We start from the raw sequence: 13,635 nt of genomic DNA on the forward strand, positions 1-13,635 counted from the left end.
CCTTCCTCTTCATGGGTTATGGAGTAGGCTTTTTGTGGAGTTACCTCCAGAGGGCTGTGGGCTGCAAATGCCAGGTTACCATTTTGGATTTGAGTTAAAACAGTAGCTTCCTTTCGCAGATCTAGTCTCACTTTTTGTTCCTGCTTCTCTTGCATGTTTTGTATGGGGCAGGTGCCTGGCAAAGGAACAACTTAGTGTGCTCATATCTGTTGAATTTAAAAATAAATAAATTAAATAAATAAATTACACTTATCTTTTAGAAGAATGCAATTAAAGCATGTTACCCTGCTTAGATTTCAACCGGTTTGGGCTGAGCTTTGTGATGCATAGCTGCAATTGTGCTGAACTGTAGCTACAACGTTCCCTGAGAATTGTGGTTTCAGGTCAATAACCTGGTCTCTGTACAGTATATAAGAGTTTCAATGTATGCTGTTTCATTAGTTCTTGGTAAGCTGAAATCAATATGGGCTCTTGCACTTTCAGGTGATATACTGTATAAGAAACTATGCAAGGCAATCTCTTGGGAGGTTTATTTTTTGTTGTCGCTTGAACTATATGTAACAAGAACCACAGAAAAAAAAAGCCAGCTCTTCAAAGACTATATTCACTGAAGTGCTTGGTGTGATTCAGCATTACCTTGAAGGCCAGGGCAAAAAAAAATCTTTAAACTACAGGGGAAAGAGAGAGAGATACAGAAGCATGATTGTACCCAGTCATTTGAGACAAATGTCAACAGTTTCATGTTACAAAAGTCAGGTATTTATGCCATAATGCTTAATTAGAAAAAAATAAGTGTTTTATTTCAGAATAAGGATGTGCACAAGGTACAGAAGGATTAAATCACTGGCTACATTTGCTATTGAAAAATAAATAGAACAAGTACATCAAGATGAAGCGCTGCTTGCAGTATCTTATTATGTCCAATAGATGAAAGTATTTCTATCTGTTGACATTTAAAAATGACATATGTATTTATAGAAGCAAAGTGAATTTAAACAAAGACACCTGCTGTTTGAGTGCTTCCAATACCTTGAGTTTTGAGGAGGTGAAAAGCAGTTAACAGCCAGTAGAAAAAAAGTGTGCTTTTATCTGATAATTGTGTTTTAGCCTTGTACTAGCAGGCTTGGACACTGTCACCTGAGCAGAGAGAAAATAAACACTTTTTATACCTCTGGATGGTTATTCTACAGACAAATGTACAGCTTGCATGTCTGAAGCAACACTATTTCTGGCAACAAAGCTGTTTTTGTCAAGTGAATGTGTTATATTCAAACAAATATCATGCTTTTAAACACAGGTGGTGTGAAGCAGTGCTCTAGAAGTTCACTTGATTCTGAGTAAGCGATGACTTCCCACTGTCTGTAAGGGACCGAGTCATGGGAGGGCTGTCCCTGCACACCCAGACTTGTGTGCTGGGCTCTGTGGGTTTTGGGTGGCTTCACAACAGTAATTTCAATAAATGTGCGTATGATCTGAACATGGATTCAGTGTTCTCAAAGGGGATATGAGAAGGTCCACTCCCAATTTCTTTACACTGGAATAGATATCAAAAGGAATCTAAATAAAAGAGGAGGGAATGCAAACACAAATCTGCAGGTGCAACTCTTCAGATTGCATCTGTGATACCTTATTTGAAGTAGCTGTTCAATCCCTGCAGCTTTCTTCTATCTCCTGAGAAAATGCTTTTCCAGACTCAATGCATCAGGCCAAATCTGGAATAGGCATTACGTTTTCTTTCAGTCAATAAAATCGCTTGATATTTCAAAACTTATTCTGGAAGCTTAAGGAATAAAAAGCATCATTTGAATTTGCTAATTTTTTTTCTTTTGTGAATTAGAAGGCAATGGTGGAAGCTGGTATTGTCCTGGCTGAAAAAGCCCCAGGATTTTTCTCATGCTTGGGCTTTGACTTGTTCTTAGAAATGTTTTTCTCTTTCTAATATATGGAAATATTTTAATCTTATTTTTCCTTTTTTGTTTTTAAGGTGAGCTTGATTCACCATCTTTTTCCATGGAGATCACAAATAGGCTAGGTAGTTTCTTAGAAAAAAACATTAGTTCTTCTCCAATAGTAAATTGTATGTGTATAGATGTTCATATTGTGCTTTCTACTGTTTGTCAGTGTATGGGAAGATCTGGGATCCATGTATTGGTAATTGAGAAAGTTGTACCCCATCTTTTATTTTTTGAGAAGTGGAGAATTAATAACTTCATTTTCCTTGTGAAACTTGTCAGTTTTGTAACAAAGTGCTTTAACTAAGTTACTCATGTTAATTCAAGAAGAAGGATCAAGTAAGGGCTTGGAATGAAATTCAAATGGGATCAGCATGAACAAACACAAACTTTTGGCAATAAGGTAATCATTATGATAATCAAATGCAATGAACTGCAAATTCAATTGATTATAAAGTGTAAACTCTGTCTATGATTTCTATTCAGACTAATGAATAACTTACAAAAAATACAGAAGGACTTTATGATATTTAGGTGATCTCATTTGTGGAAGTGAGATGTACGAATTGCTAATGTGTTCTTTAAGAAAACTTTTTACTGTGGCGATTGCCATCTCAGTGGTTTCAAAGCGATCAAGGTTGTGTTGCTCACATCATCCTCTTCCTCTATGTAATTTTCTGGGGTTAGAATTTCTCACTATTTTCTCTGTTTAGCATTCCCAAATATTACGTGTTTTTTTCCCCAAACTGATTGCTGTAATGAAGTCTGAAATATTTTCTTCAACAGTTATATAAAGTAGCATATGTTTTCCAAGTGCCTTGCAGTGAAACTGGTCCCTTCACTGTGTTCAGCAAACACCAGGATGATTTTACCTGAAGTCTTGAGTGCAGAAGCTATAAAATAATGAATTCTCATAGCAATCAGGTTACTGTTGACATTCTTCTTCTGTACAGCTGTATCTCGAAAAAACCTTTCCTATGAGGCAGTAATGGGAAGGAAAAAACAATCAACAACAAAACCAAAACAACAACAACAAAAAAACCCACAAACAAAAATCCACCACAACAACAGCCAAAAAAACACACACAAAGTTCAAAATCAGCTGAAGTGTGTTTAGAGACAGGTCCGTTTTTAGAAAGAAGATGGATTTTTCTGCAGGTTGGAAAATTAAAGGCGATGTGTGTGCATGGTGCATCTTTTGGGATTTTTGTTTAGCTCCGCCCCCCCCCCCCCCCCCCATTCATCAGTCTCTGGATCTAAGCATTAGTTATGTTTATCCTTTAATCCTACTGTCTGTGTTTGCTTATGTAAGATTTATTATATAGCCAGGGTGGGTAGTTAAATTAAAAACAAAACTGACCCTCAGTCAGTGCAAGAACACCTAAGAACAGATTACTCTACATAGAAAAGTTAAATTTATTCTCAATTCATTATGTAAGGGTTGGGCTCTGTTTCCTGAACCAGCATGAGACAAATTACTGTCAGTTGTCTGCCTTTTGCGCTTGGGTCTCTAACATAGGAACAGCAAAACAAGGAGCAAGAGCAGCTGTGTACTTCTAAGTATTACCTTGAGATAGAAACTCACTAAATGACCGTGTTTCATTGCTCAGTTAATTAAAACGCTGTTATAATTCAGTGTATTTACTACTGACTGTGTACAAACTTCACCCAGTAAGGTTTTTGTTGGTCCCTGGTAAACTTTACTTTAAGAGAATATAGTTAGTAGATACCAGAAACATAGGGCCTGGATGAACAAACAGGACAACCATAAGATTGCGAGTGCTCACACCTTTTTTTGGAGATATGAAACCAGTTTTAATAATAATAAATTATATTAGAGATTGAATGTGTTTTACCTTAAAATAATTGATGATGATACAGTTTGCTTTTAGGGCACTGTAGTTTGAAGATGAGTTTCTGGTGCTTTTTGGTTTATTTTTCCTTTACGTGATGAATGTGCTGAAGCAAACTGGAAATAACCAGATGTCCAGTTGTCTGGACAGTGACTGAAATAATAGTTGTGGAAATCGAGATGTTTTCACTTGCCATGTATTTTGTATTCTGTACAGAAAAATTGTGGGGAGCTTGTCTGGATGTGACGTTGGGAGCTACAGATTAAATTCAGCCTGGTTTAAAAGACCTACATAAGGTTTATTAATCATTAAAATCCCACTTAAATCATGCTTTAATGTCTTAAGTAGGATTTAAATGGTGTCTAGTATAGGCCCTTTGTAGAGAGGGGAAAGAAATGACCCTAAAGGTTACTAGAAGCATAATCTTTTGCAATTTCATCAAGCCATATATAACAGGATTTCAGGGCCACTGATAGACTAACATTTTGTGAATCCTAACTGTATATTCTTTGAGTAAATATTCTTTCCACTTCATCAAGAAACCAAAGGAACTCCCGTGGTTAAGTGACCTAGCCTGGAGTCTTAACCAATGGATGTTGCCAACTCCGTCTATTCTGACTACTCTCTATAGCTCCCTACACATTTATTTGATTTTAAAATAAGTTCCTAATTTTAAAATAATTTTTTATTGCTGTTTGTGAAATGCTTGTGCAAGCAAAAGGCAAAGTAAATTCAAAGCACTGTAGGAGAAATGCTGAAATCAAAGTTGTACAAAGCAGTGTGTAACAATAAACTGGGGAATCCCCCTGCCCCAGCTCACTTGCTTTGATGCTTCCATCACTGATTGCATAGTCCTATAGTTCTTTAAAAATCTAGGTGCAAGTGCCGGTTATCAATTATTAGACCTTTAACAGTGATGCAAAGAGGTTAAAAGTCCTAGTCATGGCTCTATATGTCTGAGAGCAAAAAATTTAGTGGAGTTCTACAATTGTTCTGGGCTGTGGTGTTAGTTGTATAGACGTGTAAGCTTACCCTGAAAACCTGTTTTTATTAATGCCCTGTTTGTTCGCTGTGAGTGCAGCAGGTTTGTGGGGTGCTGTGGTTAGAGCAGAACACGGGTACAACAGGAGCTCTGACCGCACCAGCTCGGCCATCAGCTCTGTGCGATCCTGGGCAAACCTCAAAACCTTTGCTGTTCATTTTGTCTGTTCATACTGGAGAAAACGCAAGTTTCTGAATGGGCTGAGAACCTTAACTAGCAGACATTGGATGTGCTTGCAATTCTGGGAAAAGAGATGCTATGGAAGTTTAAAAGATACACATATTAGCAAAAGTTTGTAGTCCAGGTGAATAAATATTAATATCCTAGCACATCTCCATGGTGACAGCCACTGCTTTCTCTTGCTGTGTCAAGAATAGGTGGGTTTGGCTTTCAGAGACCGGAGCAGTGTTTAATTTCCAGATTAAAAAAATTGAAATACTAATTCACACATCTGTACACTGTATTATTACTATATCCTTAGGATAATATTGAGTATTTTTGTTAGCTCACAGTTGGTTCATACAAAGTAAATCTAATTGATTGCTGTCATGAGCTTTTTAAGGTGTGGTATGAGTGCAGATTTTACTCAATTTTCCCCCTTAGGCAAAATATTTGCTACTTAATTATGTGCAATAATTTTTCTGTCTCTTTACTCATCATCTTAAGAGCACTAACAAACAAATCAAAACATATTTGTCAGAAGTGTGGACTGACAGAAGAACAACAAATCAGTGGGTGGGGACATGCTGGAAATGTTCTTTGAAGGCTTTGTATCCAGAGAGATTTGAAATGCAAGGCCGACTTTATGCACCGGAAACCATTGCTGAAGTGATAAATTGAGGCATAATTTAAGGGAAGGTCGTTTCAATGCAATGCAGCAGGCCTGCTAGGAAAACTAGGATTTTTTTGTGTTTTTAAAATTATAGAAATAAAAAGAAATGTCAAAGTAGGTGGGCTATTTTTCTTCTCTATTAAGTATTCTACTAAAGTGGAAACAAAAATACATTTAACCAAATGCTTATTCAGGCATTACTTCAGTCAAAGCATAACATAAGAGGAAGGCAAAGTCATTACATCAGCAGAGTGGATTAAACTACTTTGGTCTGTGCTAAATACAAATGTTTTGTGCACTGGGAAGAGGTTGCTGCTGCAGATTATTAAAATGAGATTGTAAAACACATTTTCCATGATTGTCTCTGTTTGCGTAGTAAATGAGAGAAGTGTGTTGCTGATTGTCTTACAAAATTGGGATCCCAGTCCTTAAAGTTTTAAATGTACATGATGTCTTGCTTCTTTATGGGCTGTCATATGTAATATCTGCATTTACACCATGTGTAGCAATTGAAAGCAATTTGGATATAGAAGGATTGCATTCTGTTACCTCTGTGACAACAGGAAGCTATAGCTTCAATTAGTGCTCGAGCTGCTGTAGGAAGCATCGTACGTTATTCTGAGTATACACAGCATAAAGTGTTCTGTGTTTTGCCTTGGGGAGCTTAAAACTGAAAGATGGGCTGACAGACCAGGGGCGGGATAACAAGGTGCTGTGGGCAGGCAGTTGATATACAATGCAGATGTGTTTGCAAGAACAAGATCGGTTTATGTTCTGGTTTTTTGTTGTTTTTTTCCAAGGGCAGTCATTCTGTTGACACTTTGGAGTTCCAGAGCAGGACGAGAACAGGAGGACAAGAGCAGGGATGCCAGAAAAGGCAAATGTTGAGAGAGGTGAGTGTTTCATGCGCTCTTGTTCCCTGCCATAGATGGCAGAGTCTTTTGCGTTGCCTGGTCTGAATTAGGTAGACCATTCATTGTTAGTTCCCCAAAAGGTATGACAGCAGCCATATGGTGATGAGGAGATCTGGGATTATCCAGACAGACTTGTCCAAAACTAATCATTTGGTACCAATTTATAGCAGGTGGCATGGATAACAGAGATCCAGCCAATACCATTGTATGGTTTTTCATGCCACCTTGCATGCTTATGAAGCAACACTTTATTTGTTACTTGGACTTGCTGAGGTGATTCTGACATCCGTGTAGTAGTTAGCTGCTAAAGCATATTCAAGTAACTTATGCCAGTGATCCACTATCAAATGAAAAGGTTGTTTTAATGGCATTTGTGCAGGCCTTGAACTTCTATGTTGAGTAAAATTGCATGCTTTCCTTCCTGATAGGGATGATAGAATAGAAATGGTGCATATTGCATTGGCAGGTGATACAAGGCTACAACCACTTCAAAAGATTGGAATGGTTTTGAAAACTATGTAGTAAAATAATATTGAAAATGTAAGAAAATGTGTCAAGTTATACACTTAGAAATGAATAGTTAAATGGTCATTCTGTAGGAAAAATACACTGAAAATTGCTGGGGCTTCTAGTGGATTGTGATACAAATAATGGTCAAGATTTTTTTGGTGAAAATGACAAATGGGGATGTTTAAGTAGATGTATCAATTGCAGCAGATATAAAGTAATTCTCCATTCAATGCTCTTACAGTTTCATCTGAACTACTGTTTTATATTGTTAGCTTTAATTTGAGGAATGGATTAACTACATGTGTTGGACAGCATATTAATTTACTGACTCTGCATTTTACAAGCTGAATGTATTTAATACGTGGCTCGGTTCATTATGATACACGAAGTTCATCTAGAGGTTCTGATACATCTCAGAACTTGCTAAGGGGCTTCTCTATGGCCTCAGTCCATTGGCAATCACAGCTTTGCTAGGGTGTGATGTTTGTTTGGGAGAAGTGAACTAAAATCTGATCTAAAGTTGGGGTTTTCTTAATACAATAAGATATATTCCATATAACTATGATTTACTACATTTTGAGAAGGGGATAGTTTTGTGTCTAATTGCAGTGGAAAGGGAAAGGAAGTTCTCATACCTTTTTTTGCAATCTTAAGTGTAAGCTTCCAGGTATTTGGACAAAACCAGACAAATTTAGTAGCTTTAAACTGTAACTTCATGCCTCCTGGATCATCTTGATCATCCTGGAAAAGGGATGTAATTTCAAAGAGCTACTAAAACAGTGAGAAGCTTTTGAGATACTTTCATGTGATATCCCTAAGGTCAACCAAGGAACTCAAGCAAGGATTTTGGTAGAGAAAGAATACAAGGAAGGCCAAAATGTGGAAAAACTGGTTGGATGATAGCTGAATTGTCTCTCTAGAGCTGTCTTGTGCTGGTGAAAGGCAACTGCTAAGGAATTGTGTCTAACAAGAAGACAAATGTTCTTCTCCAGTTGTGTGTCAGGTTTTCAGGTGGAGTTACATGAACAAATTTGTCATTGAGTCCCTACTGTATTCTCCCAACCATCTCTATAATCCAGTCTATGAACTATAGATTATTTTATAGCCGTTGTTTCAAAGAACTGCATATCCCTTAGGAAATACCTGAAAGCATGCTGATACATATTGAGTTCTAACAAAAAATGTGCATTGATGTGACCTGAAGAAAGCTGACTTTTGGACTGCTGTCATTCAGGTTATATTAGGTAATATTTTGTTGCATTATGTAGATTGTTAGGAAGCTTAGGATGACACAATTTCCTAGGGCTTAAATGATTAATTAGAAACTTGGGTTGAGATACAAAATTAAATAATTGTACCAGTAGGTCAGCTTTAATTTTGCTAAATAAAACCGTAATGGACTGTTGTGTAAGGCCAGACATTCCTACTCCAGCAGAAGTGGAAATGCAACTGGTTTGCAGCTCTTCAGCAAATCACGCTTAAGTTATATTTGCAAAATATTTCTAAACCACTATACCGTTTCCCTTTTAATTTTCATTACAAGATTTGAAGATTCTGAGTGGGAGTTTTGTTCATCTTACGTATCAGATATTATGATAAGTAAAGGAATGTTTAAAATGTGAAATTTCATTTTCATTGTTATCACCATTGAAATGTTAGTAGAACTGAGTAAATGAACATAGGGTGAACAGAGCTGCTTTTTGGCCCAGGGTGTTGGTAGCTGTGTTTACTGGATGTCAACAAAATAAATTAAATTCACAGGCTAAATATTCCTTCCTGGTTCAGGATTAAAGGACTTTCTTATAGTTGTCTAAAAATTAGTAGATAAAAGCACTTCCAAACTGATTTTTTTTTTTTTTTTCTGCTTTCATTTAGTCCTGGGCCTTGTATGAACTTGGCAGTATGTTGGACCTGTGGTCTGGTGGTGCTTGCTCCTTATAGCCTGTGATGGCTCCTGGGATCTCTGGTACTTCTAAATGGTGATGGCAGGAGGAACTGTTAGAGCTGTCGCTCCCTTCTGGTGTCCATCTGCAGTTTGTGGTCTCATAATAGAAAGGGACACTTGTGTGAGGCCAGAAATCTAGGCCTGAGGGTGTTTTTGCTTGTGATAGGATTCAGTGTGTTCTCCCAGTGGCTCACAGGACCCTGTGGAGCTGCAGGGGCAGAGTGGGGCCCTGGGATCCTGCAGTTGTACTTGGTAAAGTGCAGTGATAGCTTGGATTCCAGCATGGAAAGCCAAAGAGAAGCCAAGGTGGGGGGGAATCAATGAAGACCCTCTCATGGTTTATTGAAGCCTATCAAAGGGTGTGAAACATGGTAGTGTCATTTCCTTGTGGTTCTGGTCATGAGTTTTAGAGGTGACGTAGCCAAGAAAACTTTGGTCAAGTGAATAAGTACATTTATATTAATATGTACATGGAGAACAGCAGTGGGGAGCTGGATAAAAGGAACAAGTGTTTAGAATAAGCAAGTCTGAAGCCACAAAAAATCACAGCTACACTGGTGAGGTAATAGTTTACCTCCCTGAGGATATTACCTTATACTGAGAGCAGATTGTGTGCTGCTAATGAAAGCTGTAAGAGGAATGTCTTGTACCAGAGGTGGGGCTTGGCAGAGCACTGAAGCACCATTGCTGATGTTGGGACCTCAGTTATACCATCTGCTCTGCATCTCTGGTGGCCTTTCTATTACCCTGCTTAGAGCCCTGACATTGACAGTACAATTTAGATGTTGTTTGTCGTGTATCTGTTTTTGATGCTTGGGGCATTAGAACATGTTTCTCCCCTACAAAAGGGGCACTGGTGGTGGGGAGGAATCTTCCAGGATAGTTTTCTGTGATGCAAAAATAATCTGCCTTTCCCTGCATGGTATTTAAGCTCGAAAAGCACCACTGTTCAGTCTTTTTTTCCCTTTCCTCAGCAATGAAGGCCCCTAGCCAACTTTTTTTTTAACAATTACTAGTACTTTTCAGTGCTAAAAGCTAACTTGAGATCCCAGGCAGGTGTAATTCAAACGCAATATTAAACCATGCTGGAATATCTGTTGCAAAGTGCACCACCGCACAGTTCAAATAACCACTGAGGTAACATACCAGAAAGTCTGCGCCACAGAAATACGGATGATTTTTCAACAAGTAATAGTTAATTTGCCTGAACAGTTTTTACCAAACTGCCCCAGAGAAATCATTAACAATTAAAATAACAATACTTCTTGCTAGCAAAGACATTTTCAAATATCAAGAAGTTACTTAACTATCAATTATGCTTCATTAAGTGATTCCTGATGAATTAAGCAGCTGAATTAAGCTTCATTAAGGGATTCTTGCAGTGTCCTTCAGAAATGTTATAATTATTTCTTTTTTAAATACAAGGAAACTGAGGTAGACAATTCAGGTAGTTTGCTAATGGCTGTGTACAGCATTTAGTCTATAACCAAAACTGAAGATTAGGTTCCCAGGGCTTCTCTTCTGGTATTGAAACCACTAGCCCTGGTTTGTTACCTTTTTTTAAAAAAAAAATAAAAAAATGCAAACCAAAAAAACCCAACAAACTCACACACACAAAAAAAACCCAAACCACACCACAACAAACAGACAAATACCAAACACACAAATTTGCCCCCCAAAAAACCAAAACCCTTCCATCCTGTTTTACGAAGTCTTCAATTTGACTGTACTGGCTACCCAAACAATGTCTGAAAATAATTCCATTTAAAGAAATATATTTAGGAATGGGTTTTGATAATTGATAGAAATTTAAACAATAAACTTCTGTTTTTCAGACCAAGTCTTATTAGTCATGATTTTACTATTGTAGGCTCTATGGCCTAAGTATGTTTTACAACTGTTTCTTAGGCTGGACATGCAACATCCTCCTCTTCTGTCGGAGCATTTCTGTAAAGGATGCATTTTGACCTTTCACTGTTCATTGCAGTAGTGCATCCAATTTATTTGAAGATTTTCAAAATCCCAGCGACTAGATAAAAGTCCCACCACAGAACTCACCTCCACTGTAGCCGAATGACATGCAGACCTGGTGGTGTAAAATAGCTGAGAAATAGCATCCGAAATTTGATTTCCTCTACTACCTCTTCCAGATTTTTCCACTCGTTGTAAAAAGTGGCAGGACTGAACTTGTGCAAGCAGGCTGATGTTGTCCTGAGCGTGGCTGAGGAGTGCAGGGCAGAGGATGAATAAAGTGCGGCTCCAGCTCTTGTGTGACTGCACCAGACCCTCTGGTGTGTGCTTCCCTGTCCCTGGGCAAACTGGGGCAGAGGAGCAAAGTTCTGCCTCTCATGCCTCAGCCAACTGATTTAGTGTTGCCTTCTGTCTGTGACTTTCTGTCTTCAAGCATGAAGAAATGTTCTTCTTTCTGAGGCTTTATTTGAAAGCATAATTTTACCCACAAATGAGGGCTGATTCTGTCCTTACCTGGTGACTAATGCTATTTTCTGGAGCAGGGGGAGGAAGCAGCCTTTCAAAGCCAAATCATTTAATCTCAAGTTTTATTAAGGATGTCCAGGACTCTGATTCTCACTGTCATCTAGTTGTCATGTCTTGTAGGACACAAGTGCAAGCAAGCAGTGCTAGCTTGTGTTGGGGCTTTTCTTCCCGGTGTGTGTGGGTTTCATTGCTGCAGTTTTGTTGGACAACATGAAACACTGCAGTGGGGGCAGAGACCTTAGTGCATGTAACAAATTATTATACTATTACTATTTTAGGTATAAGACCAATATTGAATACTGTTTAGAAAATAATCTCCAAGATTATTTTGTGGTGCAGTGCAAGTGGATGAATATGAGGGTTGGAACTTACTTTACTTTTTGACTAAGACCGTGGTTGTTCTTGTTCAGATAATATAAAACTGTGTTAGTCATGACTTTTAGTTTTGAATAGCGGAAAAACACTAGTGATTATTTGCTTAGAGTAAACTTCTTCAAACACTTTGCATATCTGGTAATGTAATGCATTGCACTAATTTTGCCATTGTACAATACAGGGGTTAGATGCTGTGACTTTTTATAGGCTGCATCTCTTTCCTTATTCTCATTTCATAGAGTAGTGGCTGCCCCTCCAGTGTAACACAAGTTAGTTGCAGTTTTCTTTACAGGGAGCCCGCCTGTGAGTATTCTTGCACATGTATATTCCATCACATGTGGTAATGGGTTGTGTGCCGAATGCCTCTAAATGCGTGATGGATGGAGTAGCCCTTGCAGGGTCCAGGAGCAGCTACTCCAGGTCTTCTCTGCCTGTGTGTGAAGGGGCAGAGCTGCTCCTCCCTTCCCTCTCTTCTCGTGACCAGTGCTGCCAGATGAATCTGCCCCTGTTGCCTGAAGCTCAAGTCGTTCTTTCTCCAATTGTTTACATGTAAACAACTTTATAACCTTTGTTAATTGATGGAGTTGGTGTAAAGGGGGGTGGAGGGGAATGACACACAGAACTGGTTTTCTTCTAAATGGGAAAGAATTTAATTTTCCTTGCGTCCCTAGGGTGTTTTATTTTATCCTTTCCACTGTTGACATCTCCAGAATTAGAACAATGCCTTCTTGCCAATTAGTTTTTCTTTAACATTATTAAACATAACATATCTGGAAAAATGTATCAATCTGAAAAAAGCTGTCTGAAAGAAAAAATATTTGTAGGCTTTGTAGGCAGATTGTTGGATTGGTGGAAGATCTTGATTGCTGAGGCCTCTGCTGCAAAACATATCCTCTATTTGAAAAGTGGGATTTTTATGAGGAGAATCTCATGCGTGCTTGCTCTGAGGTGTGACTCTGCTTTCTAATGGGGTGCTTCAGCTCTGAAGCAAGTTTTAAGTGTGAGAGTTTGTAGTTCATAAGACTGGGCGGAAGGGGTGGAAAATTCAAGAAGTCAACATACAAGCTCTCAGATGCTGGATGAGCAGCTAAGCTTCGCACAGCCCCCTCAGCTGTCAGCAGCAGTGATTCCTTCAGCTTGTGGTGGGGTGATTGTCACAGCAGGACAAGTCTGTGACCACCCCGATGTTTGTCTGTCCCCAGGCTGTGTTTCCTGCACCAACCCTACAGCTATACCTCCTCCTGTGTTTGGGTACCAGCAGGCATGTGTGTTCTGTTAACTTGTACATATTGAGATTTTTTTTTTTGTCTTTTATATTATTCTGTGCTCAATCAGTCAGTATGGCTGTAAGATGAGGGACTTGGATCCAAAGTCTAAGCATCTGTGTGGGGCTTGATGACCTGGGGTCCTGATGTATACCTGCTATAGTCCTACTAGAGATGCTTCTCATTCCATCACATCTTTGTCAGCACTTGTACTTCAGCATGTCCTTCCCTTCACTGAAAACTTCAGAACACAAGAAGAGTGTGCTTTACCTCCAAGAGACAAAATGGGTTTGGTTTGCTGACCTTTCCCTGTTAGCAGAAACCAGACATCTGAATGTTAAAATGAAGTTTCAATTGGTTTCCCTGGCATACTTTCCCTGGGTTAACGCTGTATCAAATCAATGATGTGTGCTATATTGCTGTGAACAAATAAGCTACTGGAGGACTCTGG

At 38.6% G+C, this 13,635-nt stretch overlaps 1 long non-coding RNA gene across 1 annotated transcript in view; it reads left to right on the plus strand.

Annotated features, from left to right (window-relative positions):
- The window catches only part of LOC139828077 (uncharacterized), a 168,662-nt gene that overhangs the window by 66,109 nt on the left and 88,918 nt on the right, over positions 1-13,635 (plus strand). The window contains exon 4 of the long non-coding RNA XR_011739266.1: positions 6,480-6,572. This is a non-coding gene — a long non-coding RNA (uncharacterized lncRNA). The remainder of the gene's footprint in view (positions 1-6,479; positions 6,573-13,635) is intronic.

This window comes from Patagioenas fasciata, chromosome 5, assembly GCF_037038585.1.
Source record: "Patagioenas fasciata isolate bPatFas1 chromosome 5, bPatFas1.hap1, whole genome shotgun sequence".
Classification (NCBI taxonomy): Eukaryota; Metazoa; Chordata; class Aves; order Columbiformes; family Columbidae; genus Patagioenas; species Patagioenas fasciata.